The sequence below is a fragment of the Hypanus sabinus genome, chromosome 15 (assembly GCF_030144855.1).
Source record: "Hypanus sabinus isolate sHypSab1 chromosome 15, sHypSab1.hap1, whole genome shotgun sequence".
NCBI lineage: Eukaryota > Metazoa > Chordata > Chondrichthyes > Myliobatiformes > Dasyatidae > Hypanus > Hypanus sabinus.
This window is the reverse complement of record NC_082720.1, coordinates 73,191,766-73,208,918: the sequence shown is the minus strand read 5'-3', so window position 1 is coordinate 73,208,918 and position 17,153 is coordinate 73,191,766. Positions and strand designations below refer to the sequence as shown.

Below are 17,153 nucleotides of genomic sequence, written 5' to 3'. Positions count from 1 at the left end.
CATCAGCACTATCAAGTTCATCAACTTTCACAACCGAAGCCATCGCCACATTACTTTCACTTTAAATTTGGTGTGCCTTTCACTGTGTACTATACCGTACCTACACCCTTGTTAGCATCCATGACGGCCTTCAATGTACAATTTAACCCTCATCTTTTTGTCCCATAATTGTGCTGTGCCTGTCAGTGCAGTTCGTGATATTTTCCAACATTTGGGTTCGCACTCGTCATCAATTTATTGTGTCTGTGCTCAACTACGTATCAATTAAATAAAAGCACACATGCAGGAGATGGCTTTAACCGGTATATTCACATTGCAGCGAGAGAGAACGAGAGAACAATGCACATGCACAGACAACAGCTCAATATGTAGTGCTGGGGAGGGGCGGGGCCATTGCTCTAACAGTACTAGGTTCATACTTTACAATAGGTCTCACCAATGTAGAGGAGACTGCATAGGGAGCACTGGACAAAATAGATGACCCCAGCAGATCCACAGGTGAAGTGTTGCCTCACTTACAAAGACTGTTTGGAGCCTTGAATGGAGATGAGGGAGGAGGTAAATGGACAAGGGAATCACGGAGGGACAGATCCCTGTGGAAAATTGTGGTGGGAGGGAATAGGTAAAGATATTTAGTGGTAGGATCCTTTTGAGATGGCAGAAGTTGCAGAGGATGATCTGTTGGATGTGGTGGCTCACAGGGTGGTAGCTAAGGACCAGAGGAACTCTATCCGGAAGGCAACGGGAAGATGGGGTGAGTGTGGATGTTCGAGAAATAGAGGAGATGCAGGTAAGGGCAGCATCAGTAGTGGAGGAGGGTAAGATTGACAAGCAATGTGCAAAAGAAGACAATCTGTACAAATACAAAAAATAATGATAATAATAAATAAGCAAGTAAACAAACAATACTGAGTACACGAGTGAGTCTGTTGTGGATTCAGTTCAGAGTTGAGTTAAGTGAAGTTACCCACACTGGTTCAGGAGCCTGATGGTTGAAGAGCAATAACTGTTCCTGAACCTGGTGGTGTGGGACCTAAGACCTCTGTATCTCCTTACTGGTGGCAGCAGTGAGAAGATAGCATGGCCTGGATGGTGGGGGTCCATGATGATGACTGCTGCTTTCTTCTGGCACCACACCACATATTTTTTATGATCACAAGACCCTGCAGGACATCAAGAAATAAAATACTGCAGGTCTACCTCATCAGCGAGTTGTTCAGTAGCAGAGAAACTGAAGAGGCTGGACTTAGTGTGGATCACACAGCTACCTGTGTCAGGGAGGCGTTGAAATACGAGCGCAAAGGCCAGGTGCAGTCTTACAACAAGTGATAATCTTCGTCGCTTTTCTAGTGATCACAAATCCTGGGTGGATATAGTTAACATGGAATGCTGTAAGTCCGATTCACTGGTTTATTTGCAATTGGCAGGGGAGCTGCTTGACTTCAGTCGTAGTGAGATCTAGGCCTCAATCTGCGGTGACGCCTGATTGCAGCCACCCAACAGAAACGATATAGTTGGTGTGCACCACCAGAGTGCCAGAGGCTGTACGGCCCAGCCACATGCTGGAGTCGATGCTGCCCTCCAGTGTTCACTCAGCAGAAAACAAGATGATTTGTGATTTGACTGCAAACCACTTCATCATTCACAAACTCAGGGGCTTGGACTAATATATATATATATATATATATATTTTTTTTTTTGTGTGTCTGTATTTTACTGTTGTCTTATATGTGCTATACCTGACTTTTGCTGTGTATGACTATCATTACTGTGTTTTGCACCTTAGCCCTGGAGTAACACTGTTTCATTTGGCTGTATTCATGTATGGTTGAGTAACAATTAAACGTAAACTTGAACTCCTTGGAGATGTGCTCATGCACTTGCCATTCTATGTGTTAAAAACTTCCCTCTGATCTACTTTCCTCCAATCACCTTAAAATCATGCCCCCTTGAATTAACCATTTCTTCCCTGGGTTAAAGTCTCTGGCTGTCCACTCAGTCTATGCCTCTTATCATCTTGTACATCTCTATCAAGTCACCTCTCCTCCTCCTTCGCTACAAACAGAAAATCCTAGCTCACTCAACCTATCCTCATAAGACCTGCTCTCTGATCCGGACAGCGTTCTGATAAATCTCCCCCACACATGTTCTAAAGGTTCCACATCTTTCCTAAAATAAGGCAACCAGGCTTAACACAGTACTCCAAGTAACAGAGTACTTGGGTTACTGTGTTCAGTACTTCCATTCTTCAAGTACACGGGGAGCTGTTGTTGTTGCCTCAATGTTAGGTATGACTCAAGCTGTGGATTTCTGTCAGTTGATCCCATGATCTGGATAGCTTTTAACAGTAAACAAATTGTGGTATTAACAGTAAATAAATAGACTTGTCTCCCATCAAAGCCCAGAGATTTTGCAGTTTATCAAATGTCTCAAAAATGTGAAATAAAACTACTAAAACAATGTAATTCTGTGTGTATTAAAACTGCTGCCGCTCAATAAAATCACAAAGGTAAAATACTTAGAACAAGCAGCTTCTCCAGTCTACAAGCTCGGAAATCCCATTGAAATGAATGGGGTCACACTAGGATCACAGATGTGCGTTGTCCGAGCAAGACAGACTTTTGCAAGAGAATTCCACTTGAAGCCCAGTGATGGATGTAACCCCACCTTCCACTCATCAGCAAGTCCCAGAGTTAAGTTGGGCCTACCTAACTCTAGGACCTATTTGTATGGGAGGAGCTGAATGTCTGTAGTTCCATGCAGAACGATTGGCCAAACTAGCACAATTCAACCCAATGCTTCCAGAGGCAGCAGCAAAATTTCTTGTCCCTTCCATGTGGCACCTCAGTGCAACTGCCTTACTTGAGTTTCTTCTGACTTCTGTATTAGTTAGCTGGCCATTAATATTCTTGGAGAAAGAAATGAACATGTGTGTCATGGGCCCAGCAGCTTGCCACAGAGCAGAGAGTTTCTTGACTTATGAGTATTTTAATTTTATAATCAAGGTCTTGATTGGAGTGGTTAAACCCTTGTGTTTTGGTTCATCTTGTCAACTTGGATGAGGCGGTGACATGTGTCTGGCTTTCTGTGATTATTTAAAGAGGACTCACAGTCAGTGGCAGAGGTTGGTCATTATGTCGAAGAGATTGATTTCTCATGGCGTGGCTCCTCTGGGGCCCTGCTGGTATTCTCACTTTGGTCAGAGAGGATGAATTGCCCTGTGGTGTCACTTAGTTGCTCGTCCGAAACACTGATTCCAATGTATATCCTCTTGTATCAAGTCAAGTCAAGTTACTTTTTAATGTCATTTCGACCATAACTGCTGGTACAGTATACAGTAAAAACGAGACAATGTTTTTCAGGACCATGGTGCTACATGAAACAACACAAAAACTACACTGAACTACATAGAAAACAACACAAGAAAAACTATGCTAGACTACAGACCTACCCAGGACTGCATAAAGTGCACAAAACAGTGCAGGCATTACAAACAAGACAATAGGCACAGTAGATGGCAGTAAGTTGGTGTCAGTTCAGACATTGGATATTGAGCAGTCTGATGGTTTGGGGGAAGAAGCTGTTACGTAGTCTGGTCGGGAGAGCCCGAATGCTTCGATGCCTTTTCCCAGATGGCAGGAGGGAGAAGAATTTGTATGAGAGGTGTGTAGGGTCCTTTATAATGCTGTTTGCCTTGCGGATGCAGCGTGTAGTGTAAATGTTTGTAATGGCGGGTAGAAAGACCCTGATGATCTTCTCCACTGACCTCACTGTCCGCTAAAGGGTCCTGCGATCCGAGATGGTGCAATTTCCAAACCAGGCAGTGATGCAGCTGCTCAGGATGCTCTCAATACAACCCCTGTAGAATGTGAGGATGGACTTTCCTCAGCCTTCGCAAAAAGTAGAGACACTGCTGGGCTTCCTTTGCTATGGTGCTGGTGTTGAGGGACCAGGTGAGATTCTCTGCCAGGTGAACACCAAGAAATTTGGTGCTCTTAACGATCTCTACTGAGAAGCCATCGATGTTCAGCGGAGAGAGGTTGCTCCGTGCCCTCCTGACACATTCGTATTCAGAGACAGGTTGTTGGCACTGAACCAGTCCGTAAGCCGCTGTACCTTGTTTCTATCTCTTTCTGGGGATCCTACCATTACTATGCATTCCAGTACATCATGACAATGTGCTTCCTGACAGAGTCATTACTTATGTTCATCAGGGAACTTCTAGATTCCCTGGTCAACACAGATGCTAGAACACAGAGGTTGACAGATTCTTGGTTTAGTACAGGCATCAAAGGTTACGGGAGAAGGCAGGCAAGGTTGTCGGGAGGAAAATAAATCAGCCATGATGGAATGCAGAGCAAACTGAATGGGCAGAATGGAGTAATTCTGCCCCTATGCCTTTTGGTCTAAAAATGGAGGGCTATGTAGAAGGGAAGTGTTAGATTAATCTTCGAGCTGGTTATAGGGTAAGTACAATATCATGGGCCAAAGGGCCTGTACTCTGCTGCCGTATTCTATGTTCGATTGACTAGCACGAAGAACAAGTAATGAAGCTTAAAAAGTGAGTGCACAGTCTTTTACCTACATTCTACAAGTTGCCTATATTGTAACTGTTGACAGAATGTAGAACCATTACATGACGTAGCACTGAAAAATAAAATTAATAAAATCTGGTTGTGAGCCTATGAGAGATCTGTGCAGTTACCTCGAAGTAACAAGCTTATTTCTTCAAAACCTTTTTAGTGTTCCCTACAGGGTCAGGTAGCAATATGCAATTTCAATCGAAGTTTTAGCACATTGCTCCAGTTCCAATATTGGCAATCTCGAAGAAGTATTTAAAGGCCCAGATAATACATCTGCAACTCTCTAAAGTAGGTCAGAAGCCCAGTTTCGTTCTGCTGAGACTACTGTAAAATGTATTTGAAATCCTGAAATAGTTACATGAAACGTGCCCTGATTCTCAGAGAATTCAATGGCCCCAAAACTGGCCCAAAATTTATATCCGAGTTCAACTATGGATCAGAATTAAATACTTTTTGCACATCTCCAATTTCTCTCCACAAAATAGTTCCACTAATTTGATTTTTAGGGTGAAAGGCAAATTTGTGAGGAAAAATTGAGTGAGTTTTCCTGCACTCTTTGGAATTTAGAAGAATAAGGACAGATTTCACTCAATTGTGTAATATTCTGATTATAGTTTGATAGAGAGGATAATATCAGTGCATGTACCCTTCAGGTAACCACCAGTCATGCTTTTGAAGTGAGAGATCACCTCTTTAAGATGGAGATGTGGAAGAATATTTTCTCACAGAGAGTCATGGATCTTTTTTGAATTTTCTTTCAGAGTGACCAGAACATAAGAATATAGGAGCAAGAATAAACTACCAGTTAATCTTATATTGGCTCTGCTACTCAATATGATCATGGCTGTTCTATGAAGACCAGTTGAAGAACGTAGAAAATCTGATCAACTCAGCAGAATAATTAGCATTAGTGGAGGAAGTGGACCTGACACATCCAAGGTCCACTTCCTGCACTGATGCTACCTGATAGGTTAAGTTCTGCCAGTGCTTTGATTTCCAGCATCTCTTGTTCCTCCATGGATGTTCCATGCTGGCCTCTGTTCCTCATCTGTGAAAAGATATTCAAGGCTGAAGGTATAGGGATTTAGTCCATCATCAAGGTCTCTGGGGGGAAGGACAGCTGAGCCATAAACACAAGTGACTTTGCAGATGCTGAAAATACTGAATAGCACACACAAGATGTTGGAGGAACTCAGCAGGTCAGGTCAAGCAGGTTTTACGGAGCGGAATAAGACCCTTCATCAGCACTGAAAGGGAAGGGGGCGGGGTGGGGGGAAGCCAGAATAAGAAAGAGCGAGGAGTGGAAGTGAAACTCTCAGGTGAAGCCAAGTGAGGGGGAAGGTGGAGAGGGGATGAAGTGAGAAGCTGGGTGTTGTTAGGTGAAAAAAGTAAAGAGCTGAAAAAGAAGGAAATTAACAGGAGAGGAGAATGGGAGAAAGGGAAGAAGGAGGGGCACCAGCAGGAGATGATAGACAGGTGAAGAGAAAACAAGCGATAAGAGACACTCAGAATGGACGGCTGGGTCATAACCCTATTGGATGGTAGATTAAACATGAGGCATCATACGGCCGGCTCCTGCTCCTGTATCTTGTGCTTTTTATGAGCAGCAAGTGCATCATGTACTTTCTGAATTAATGCAGAGCAGGGGACTGCATTGGTAAATGTCATATAGCACTGATTTAGCACAGCTCTGTCAAGTTGTAATCCAGCTGAAGTAAACATTTAACAACATTTTCACACCCTCTCCATATTAACTGAACAATGTATAATGCATCCTCAGTGGTTTGCAAATAGTGGGTGTGATTCATGTCCAGCAGCTTCAATGGAAATACGGACATTGATCCTTTTGAAAGTTAATGGAAATGGCAGAAATACCAGGGGACATAATTTTAAGGTGATTAAAGGAAAGTATAGGGGGGATGTCAAAGGTAAACTTTTTACAAGAGAGTGGTGAGTGCGTGGAACACTCTGCCAGGTGTTGTGGTAGAGGCAGATCACAAGATCACAAGACAAAGGAGCAGAAGTAGGCCATTCGGCCCATCGAGTCTGCTCCACCGCTTCACCATGAGCTAAACTGTTCTCCCACCTGGTTCCATTTTCCGGCTTTTTTCCCATATCCCTTGATACCCTGACTAATTAGATACCTGTCAATCTCCTCCTTAAAAACCCTCAATGATTGGGCCTCCACAGCTGTATGTGGCAACAAATTCCATAAATCCACGACCCTCTGGCTGAAAAAATTTCTCCTCATCTCTGTTTTAAATACATTTTAGATACATTAGGGTAGTTAAGAAAACTGTTAAATAGGCATTTGGATGACAGAAAAATGGAGGGCTACGTGGCAGGAAGGGTTAGATTGATCTTAGAGTAGGTTAAAAGGTCGACATGATTTTATGAGCTGAAGGGCTTTCTCTGTGCTATAATATTCTATTTCCTATATTATGAACCTATGCTACCTGATGGAGACACATTGCTGCTGTTCTTCAGAACGATGGTGGCAGGAATGGATATTACTTTCTTTAGGTATTTTAGAGAACAAGAGTGATACTCAATGACAATAAAATTTAACAGAAGACATGCAAGGAAAAGACAGAGAAGGGTCAGGCCAAGATGTTTATTCTTAGGCTATTCATTGGAATGCTATGCTGACCTTGCCAAGGAACAATGCCTTTGGTGGTTGAGGTTCTACAAGATCAATATGCTTCTCCAGAGCTGTATCTTTCTGCCTTCAGTTGTTTACAATGCAGCAGCCTTTAACTATTCCATATCTGCAGAATTCGTCATCACTAATGTCTTCAAAATTGCAGCTCACCTTTACATAAGAGAAATAATTGAAGCTCTCTACTTGGATAAAGAGGAACGAAGCAGGGTTACTAAATATTATCAACTTTGTAGCTTCCCATTACAACTGGGTTGATAGATATATCCATCCAGCTTTAAGAGATCTACCCCCAAAAATTAAAGTGCATGTGCTTGCAATCTTTTAACTATAGGGTTTTAGGGATTAGGCAGGAACATGGAGCTAAGGACAAGTGTCAGTTATTGGTATTGGTTAACTATTGTCACATGCAGTGAAAAGCTTGTCTTGCACACTGCTCATACAGATTAAATCATTACACAACATATTGACGTAGAATAAGATAAAACATTAAAAATACAGAATAAAATCTAAAAGCTACCAAAAAAGTACATTGCTGGTAAACAATGAGCTGCAAGATCATAACAAAGGTAGATTGCGACATTAAGAGCCCATCTTTTCGTAAAATAGGTCCAATCAAGAGTCAGAATAGAAGCTGTCCTTGAGACTGGCACTACTCACTTTCAAGGAAGTGTGGATAGAAAAGAATGCTCAGGATGGATCTAACTGAGTGTTCTGAGGGGCTTGATGAGCTAGAGCTGCTCGAATTTCTTATGTTCTTACTGGTACAGTATTCCATGGAAAATCCTCACGGCCAACACAAAATTGCTGTGGGGCTCTCACAATGCTTCCACATTCCTGGGACAGTTATGCCACCATAACGCACCAAGATTGGATAATATTTTTCATTGGCGTGATATAGAAGGGCTGAGTGCACTGTAAGCTTTTGCGATTCTAAAATAGTCAAAATTTTAGCAACAAACTATAACTTTGTTTTCTCCATGCTGCAACAGAACGTGTTTGCCATTCTATCTCCGTCACCTCAGTCACAATGTTTGCAATAGGTAAGTGTGTTTTTTTTTGTTTTGATAATGGATTATTGTTGCCTTTGGAGTCCATTTTCTGCACTGTAGCATTTTTTAGTACTCAGCAGGTGTCACAGAAAATGGGCTCCAGGAGGAAACATTATCCACTCTACAGGGTCTCATTTGCTCACATCTCTCAACAATTTACCTGCTGTGATATATAGCCACCAGCTCCACAACATGCTGGATTTTGTAAATCTCATTCCTAGCAATTGCTGAGCCTTGATCTTTGTATGACTGACTGCCTAATATAAAACTTGCACGTTAGTTTTTGACTGCGAGGAATGAATTGAGCTTCCTCAGAGTTGAGTACCCCCTGCAGGTTTGAAAATAAGGAGATTCTCCATGGCTCATTCAGTGATTTCCTTTTGGAAACTCTTACAATACTCAGTCTTGGAATAAAGGCTTTTATCATGGCTGAACATTTCATAGGTATGTAATGCTGTCTCAAGTGTTGACAAACACAAGATAAAAAGTCACTTGAAAGACAAAGGTGCAAGGATGTAATGGTGAGGCTTTGTAAGACATTGGTCAAGCCACCCTTGGAGTATTTTGACTAGCTTTGAGCCTGTCATCTCAGAAGGAATATGCTGGCATTGGAGAGGGTCCAGAGGAGGATCACTAAAATAATCCAGGGAAGAAAGGGTTAATATTTGAGGAGTGTTTAATGGCTTTGAGTCTGTACTCATTGCAGTTTAGAAGAATGAGGGGTAGTTTCGTTGAACCCTATTGAATATTGAAAGGCCTCGATAGAGTGGACGTGAAGAGGATAGTTCCTATAGTGGGGGAGTCTGGGACCAGACTCAGAATAGAAGACCATCCCTTTAGAACAGAGATGAGGAGGAATTTCTTTAGCTAGAAGGTGGTGCATCCGTGGAATTCAATCCCACTGATGGCTGGGGAGGCCAAGTCATGGTATATATTAAAAGCAGAGTTTGATTAGTAAGGGTGTCAAAGATTACAGGGAGAAAGCAAGAGAACAGAGTTAAGAGGGATAACAAAATCAGTCATGATGGAATGGTGGAACAGACTCACTGGGCAAAATGGCCCAATTCTGCTCCTATACCTTATGGTCTTATGGAAATTATGTAAGACTTTATCAGAACCTAGTCTTCTTTGAAAATTAATTTAGTATTGCACATTACTTTGAGAACTATGCCAATTGATCTACATGCTGCCTCGTCCATTAACATCATTAAATGTTGCAATCATCTATTTTGCCGGGGTTTGATGCTCAGGGCACACTGTTCCTCAGGGAAGGTGATGGACTCCTTTATTTTCAAATATACAGACAGATATGACAGTGATTTTATCAGAAATCATCATTCACTTAAACACATTTTTGGAGAGGCCATTGTTATAAGATTATGTAGGTAATAGATGTCGACATAAATTGAAAGGTATCTGGTTTGACTGTTCTGATGTTCTGAACCAACAAACTGAATCATAGCCATAAACTGCAGTCAGAGCATGGTACATCGTTTAGTTTTTGTTTTAAAATTTACTTTTTATTCCCAATTAACATGTTAAATCAAGCGATAAATCCACTAAAAAGTCCAAGTCATAGCAAACCTACATATCATAAGCTCCTTTCTTTTAAGGATGTGAGCTTTACGGGCTGAGCCAGTACTTAATTAACCATCCCGAGTTGATGGTAGTGAGCTTCTTGAACCGCTACAATCCTTGAGGTGAGATCATACCACATGACTACCTTGCCTGCCTCTGGGAAGTAAATCTTATTAGTTAGCACTTAGTTGCAGCTGTGCATGAAACCCCAGATAGGGAGAGAACTTAATGTGAAGTAATTCTGTTACATGTGTAGGCCAGAACAGGATTCTCCTCACAAAACCCTATTTATAAACTTTGATAAAGCCATTTCCTCAACTTTACCAGTTGTCAGAGCTATTATGATTTTACAATTAATAGCTAATAAGGTCCTGATGAATGTTCTCAACTTGAAACATCAACAGTTTATCCTTTTCCATAGATATTGCCTGACCTGCTGTGTTCTTCCAGTGTTTTGTAAGTGTTTCTCTAGACTTCCAGCATCTGCAGAATCTCTTGTGGTTAAGGGTTTAAAATGCTCCTGAAGACAGACATTCAGAAACAGTTTTTAAAAGTGGAATAAATATTGTTGTATTTTTAAATGCTTAAGTATACGATACTTGAACAGACCTTTTTAAAAATAAGGATGAAGCCTTGACCGTGCAGTCTACCTTATCATGGCCAAAGCACCCTATTGTTGACCTCCACTGTACTTGCTCTGCAACAGTAACACTATATCCTGTACTTTGCTCTTCCATTTGGGCTACCTCAATATATCCGTGTTTTAAAATTATCTGTATCAATGCCTGTAAAGCAGTTTTTCATTGTACTGTGGTATATATGACATTGATAAACCAATTACCAATATTATCTTAAACCATCACCTAAACATCTCAAATCGAACACATACAAATAATAGCTATTAAGGTTCTGATGAAGGGTCTAGGCCTGAAATGTTGACTGTTTATACCTACCCATAAATGTTGTCTGATCTACAGAGTTCCTCCAGCATTCTGTTGCTCTGGATTGTAATTAAATAGAGTAACATACCTTAATCTTTCCCTTTCTTCCTACACAGTGAAACCCTGACTTAAATTAAAGAACTAATAAATCTTGCACCTGGTATAACCCGGGCAAGGATCCAAGAGCAGTTTCCCCAGTGGAAATGCTATGGAGTCCCACGAAGCTTCAGTTGCATCATTGGGAACAGCCAGGTAACTGACAATGGAACTCACCCAGAACATTCCACACTTCTGCACTGACACACGATTCCTAATCTTGCAAGCATTAGTGAGACTACACCGAGCACATACTGCACCATTACAATGACAGAGAGAGCCTGTAGATCCCTGAAAATGGCCATAACAGTAAATAAGGCAGTAAAGGAGGTATACAGCATGCTTGCTTCATTAGTCGGAGCATTGGGTATGAGAGCTAGGAAGTCACATTACAGCTAGTTTTGGTTAGTCCAGACCTGGAGTATTGCATGAAATTCTGGTCACCCCATTACAGTAAGGATGCGGAAGCTTTGGAAAAATATAGAGGAGGTTTTCCAGGATGCTGATAGTTTACCTAAACTACATAAGGAGAGGGTAGACACATTTAGATTGTTTTCTCTAGAACCTCAAAAGATAAGGGGAGACCTGATGGAAATTTGCAAAATTATGAGAGGGATAGATGGGATGGACAGTCAGAATCTTCTCCTAAGGTAAAAAAGTCAATGAGCGGAGATTTTGCATTTCAGTTAAGAAGAGAAAAATTTAAAGGAGATGTATGGGTTGAGTATTTTTCACAGAGTGGGGTAGGTTCCTGCAACAAACAGCTGTGAATAATGGTTGGAAACAAGTATGATAGCAGCATTTTAAGAGGCTTTGAGATAGACATATAAATATGGAGGTGTTTGGATCATGGGCAGGTAATTTAATTTGACATTGTATTAAACACAGACGTTGTGGGCTGAAGAGCCTGTTCTTTTGACTAGGAAGTAGGAGGGATATTTTCTAAAGTGTCTTTATACAGCGACTGAAATTATAAACTTCAAACTATTAAATTATTTGGAAATACAGCTGACAATATTAGTTTAGACGTATTCCTGTCAGTGAATATTGCCAGTTTGTACAAATTTCACAAGGTAATTGAGAGATATTCCCTCAATATTCAGTGTTTGTTAACGTAACAATTAAATAAGTGAGCTGTAATCGACTGCTCCAGGGAAAATACAAGACGAAGCTTTGTGGCGAAAGCAACAAGTTCTGTAGTGATCCATATTTATGTTGTTTTCAATCCGGTGTAATACAATCACTTTCTTGTCTTGAATTGTAATGAATCTCAAAATAAGTTAGAAATAAGACCCTTGTAACACAACAACCTGAAATATAAGATCAACTAAATTGTCTCCATTTGCAATTAAGATATTTCTGGCTTTATTTCACAATTTAAATGTAGGAATAAAGTGCAAAATTGTCACTATCTATTAAAGATAATGACAAATAGGACATTTTGCAAAATGGCAAATTAACCATTTTGGAAAACTGCTGGATTGGAAATTGTTAATCCAGAAGCAATAGATCTTATGTTAGAAACATATTATTGTAAACACTAGTTTGAGTTCAAAAGATAAAATCTAGTATTATTAGAATCATAGACAGTAGCAAGAATAATGTTGATGCCTTTCAATACACTAGCAAATAATGTTATATTAATCCTGAGCTTCAATGACCTCATTTCAAAAGTAAGCTAACAAAATTAATTTTCTGCTGTGTTGAAGATTCTGTGTGTAACCTGTACTGCTCTCCTTGGTTCAAGAGCAAGATGGTTGAGGGGTAATAACTGTTTCTGAACATGGTGGTGTGAGTCCTGAAGCTCCTATACCTTCTTCTTGATTGCAGCAGTGAGAAGAGAGCATTCTGGTTTAAGATGGCACTACTGATTGCATGTGACAGCTCACTGGTAGTTTAAAAGGTGAGGAATTCAACTAAAAACATTACTAACAACTTGTTTTCTGAAGTAAATTGTGGTAAACTATCACTGCAAACAATGGTGAAGCAGGCGGAGGTGAAGCTGATTCGAAGGATGGGCCGCACGGATGCGTTGCAAAGTTGAAACACAACATGGTCAAGATGGAGTCGGAGGTGGAGTTGGTATCGCTGTCACTGTTGGAGTGAATAATTTGGAGTGTTGTGTATGTGCTTGGTTACACAACAATGCTATTAATAAAAACACTGGAGACAGGAGCTAAGTTTCATAGTTCTTTACTGGCAGAAACCAAACTCAGCACACACATACAGATCAATATGCACCTAATAGCACATTCCATGACACGTTACTAAAACATAACATAGTCCCTTATTATACTGTAGGCTATGTGGTACCCTCCTCCTCCCCTTTTATTTTAATAGTGTATAAACTGTTTTTTTTAATTGGGGTGTTATGCTAAACAAATATGTTTACCCTTAAGATACAAACGCCTACCACTTGTTTACTTTGTAACTTAATAATATCAAATTATAACAAAGTTACATGATAATATCAAATTATAACAAGCCTTTCTTTTACTTCTGGTCTAAGACCCAGTTACAACTCAACTCTCTGGGGGAGGGGGTCTTCTCTGCCTCTCCAGGTAACGTCTGTCAATAAACTTGCTTGTTTTAATACAGATTTCCATATAAAAGTCATGAAAGTTGACCTCTGAGCATTGGGATTTCAGGAGATGTGCGCCTCTAACTTGCTAAGAGTCCTAGGCAGCAGATCGCCTCCCTATAATGAAGACTCCCCTGTGCAGCTGTCCTAGATATATACGCATCTTTGTGCTATCACTTGTCTTCCTTACCCATATCTCATTTGTTCCAACTGAGCTAATTACACAGCCAATCTTCGTATTCTCCTTAGATTCCAAATAGGTAGTCTGACCTTTATGATACCACCTCTTACCATAATATAACTTTCCATCTTCTATTCGTGCTTCATATCTTTGTGCTGGTGTTTCAGCATGAGTGTTGAGAAGTTGCTCAGGGGAAGATGGAGATGCTGGTCTTTTCAGAGATTTAAGCTTATTGAGTGTTCACAGATCTTCCATTATCTGTTCATCTGTTAACAAGTACTTTAACAGTGCAAGTGCAGGTTTTCGTCTTTTGTCTGTAATTGGAACAGGGTCATTAGGTCTCCTCCTTAGTTTCCTAGTCATTACTGGCTTTACCTCCATAGAATCACCTGTGAGTTCCATTGTTAGCCTCGCATTCTCAATCAATTTCTTCTTTTCTTCTAACTCAATCTTTTTATCTTCAAATTCCTTCACTGCTGCTTTCTTCTCTTTAATATAATTCCTTTCCACTTGTTCTGTGTCCAGTTGCAGAAAAAGCTCTACATTTCATATTCTTTCCCAGTGTTGATCTAATCTCTTCATCCTTTTCTCATACTTCTGCAAAGTGCCTTCCTCTAACTGTTGTAGCTGTCTTTTGAGAGATGTCAATTTCTCCTGGTACATCTGCTCTTTTACTTCCAGGTAGTCTTCATCATCCTGCTTATTGGCAATATCTGTCTCCCTTGCATCTTCTGTATCTTCAACCGAGTTGTGGCCACGGATACTGCGTTCGTCCTCATCGTCGACGCTATCTAGCTCCTCCTTGTTGTTGTAATAGTCGACAATGGGTGAGAGAAGAGCTGCAGACATCTTCCCCGCCTAGCTGCCCTGCTTTGTTGACACATCTAGTCCCTTGATGGTGTGCCAATCCAACTGGATTTTCCTGAGCCATTCACTTCTCCACAATGGTGATCCTCCATTTTTCAGCACATAGAGGTTCAGCTGCTGTATTTTGTCTCCACAGGTCACTGTCACTTTAATTTTACCTTTGGGACACACTTTCTGTCCTATGTAAGTCTTTAGCAGTAGTTTAGTTTGTTTCAGAAGTATGTGAGAAAATAGTTGTATGTAGTCGTGTACAGCAATCACTGTTAAAGCTGAGCCTGTGTCCAACTCCATTTTCAGTCTCATGCCTACCATTTGTGGAGTGATCCATATCACTCTTCAATCATCTGTCTCTTTCATGCTGTGAAATGCCAGACAAGACAATTCACTTTCGTTGGAGTCATTTACATCAGAACTGCCTTCTTTCATTTTGTGTACCTTGTTGTATTTTCCTTTCTGGGGTTTCTTGTTTCTCTGTATTTTGCCCTTTTTCTGCTGTTGACTGGCTCTGCATAGTCTGCCAATGTGGCCCTGTTTGCCAGTTTCTGCATTCTTTGTCTTTAAACCAACTGTCATCTGGGTCATGTGACCTGTTCCCACAACGGTAACATTTCTTTCCTTCATTCCTGTTCAGTGACATTTTATTTGTGGCATATTCCAGAGATTTCTGTTGTATCTCAGAAGTGCCCCATGCCACTGTTTCCATGTTTAGTGCTTTCTCGAAGGTAAGGTCTCTTTCACACAGAAGCTTCTTCTGTGTGGTTTCACAGTGCTTGCCACACACTAACTGTCTCCAAATTGACAATGTTCTGATAATTTGTACAATTCAGCACAATATTCAGAAATGCTTTCACTTTTGCTCTGATTCCGTTTGTGCAATTTAACTTTATCAGCAATGAACAGTGGTTTGGGGTTTAAGTGCTGTTAGGGAGTGTCTACTACTTGCTTGAATGTTTTATCTGCTGGCTTTTCCGGGGTTAACAAGCTCTGTAGCAGGCCGTATGTTTTTGCCCCCATAATACTGAGTAAGATGCTGGCTTTCTTTTCATCCTTAACACAACATAACTCCACTCTTTCAATGTAAATTGTCCAGTCTTCAATGCCACTATCAAATGCTGTAATGGTTCCAATCATCACTATCTTTGTTATGTTAATTAAGCCCCCCACCCTTTCTCCCCTTATTTTTCTTTTTGACTCATGTGTCCTTTTTGCTAGTGCCACAAGTGCACTCTGTCTAAATGTGTGTGTGTGGGGGAGTGTGTGTCGCTCCTTTTTATCTCCCTTCTGGGGCAGGCAGACCTTCAATCCCTGGGGGTCAGTGCCGGCTGTGGTCTCGGCTAGATGTCCTGTGGCTCTGACTGTGTCTCTTGGTCTCCTGACGTTCCCGACCCCGGCTGTGCTCCTGCTTCCTTTCAGACTCGCGGCCGCGCTCTGCCTCCTTCTCCCGCTCCTTGGCTCATTCCTTGCGCTCTTCCTCTGAGTATCATTAGCAATTAAAACACGCCATTCCGATAAGATGTAGGTTAATTAACCTCGTCGCCAATTTGTTGTGTATGTGGCCTGGTTACACAACAATGCTATTAATAAAAATGCTGGAGCTGGGAGATAACATTTGTGGTTCTTTACTGGTAGAAACCAAAATTGGCACATACGTACGGATCAATACGCGCCTAATAGTGAATGCTCAATATGCGGCTAATAGCGCATTCAACGTGTTACTAAAACATAAAGTAGTCCCTTATTATACTGTAGGCTATACAGTGCATGGAGAGCAGTCACTGTGGAAGAGTTTTGATGCCCATCTGCTTAACCCGGGTGCAAGGTTGGATTGCTCCAAGTGCCAAGCCAATTTATTGAGATCGAAATCAGCCCAGGACTGGTCCTCTGAAATGATAACACTGACGAACTTAAGATGAGGACTGGCTCATGGGCCTCTAGTTTTCGCCTGCTAATGTCAAAAATCAGCTCCTTGGTCTTAATGACATAGAGTAAGAGGTTGTTGTTGTGGCACTACTCTGTGCTGATGGAGTTTGTGGAGAAGATGTAGTTGCCAATCCCAGCTGACTGGGGTCTGCAAGTGAAGAAATCGAGGATCCAATTGCACAAAGAGACCAAGGTCCTAAAGTTTATTGATTAGTTTTAAAGGGATAACAGTAATGAATGCCAATCTGAAGTTGATGAACAGCATCTTGATGTATGCATCTTTGCTCTCCAGCTGTTCCAGGATCAAGCGAAAAGCTGGAATACCTTTTTCACCCATGAGATGGCTTTCCAGAAAAAATAGCTGGGCTTCTTGTGTCTTTCTTGGTCACCAGACTTGAATGCCTCTGATCTGGCCCTCAGCTGATTATGGATCTCATGATTCATACAGGGCTTCTGGTTGAGGAAGACACTCAATAGTTTGTGGAAACCCTCTCATCTACAGCTATTTTTATAAAGTCCATGACAAACATGGGAACCTCATTCAGATCTATAGATGAGTGCTTCAACACTGCTCAGTCCACTGATTCAAAGCAATCCTGCAGCCACTCCCCTGCCTCCAATGACCACCTTTTTGTTGTCCAAGTTGCTGGAACCTTGCCCTTTAGCCTCTGCCTGTAAGCAGGTAGGAGAAGGAC

The 17,153-nt window shown here is 41.2% G+C and overlaps 1 long non-coding RNA gene and 1 pseudogene across 1 annotated transcript in view; both read right to left on the bottom strand.

Annotated features, from left to right (window-relative positions):
* Nucleotides 1-17,153, bottom strand: part of LOC132405192 (uncharacterized) — a 501,791-nt gene that overhangs the window by 77,764 nt on the left and 406,874 nt on the right. The gene's annotated exons all lie outside the window — the stretch shown is intronic.
* LOC132405189 (sin3 histone deacetylase corepressor complex component SDS3-like) lies at nt 13,534-15,143 on the bottom strand (annotated as a pseudogene).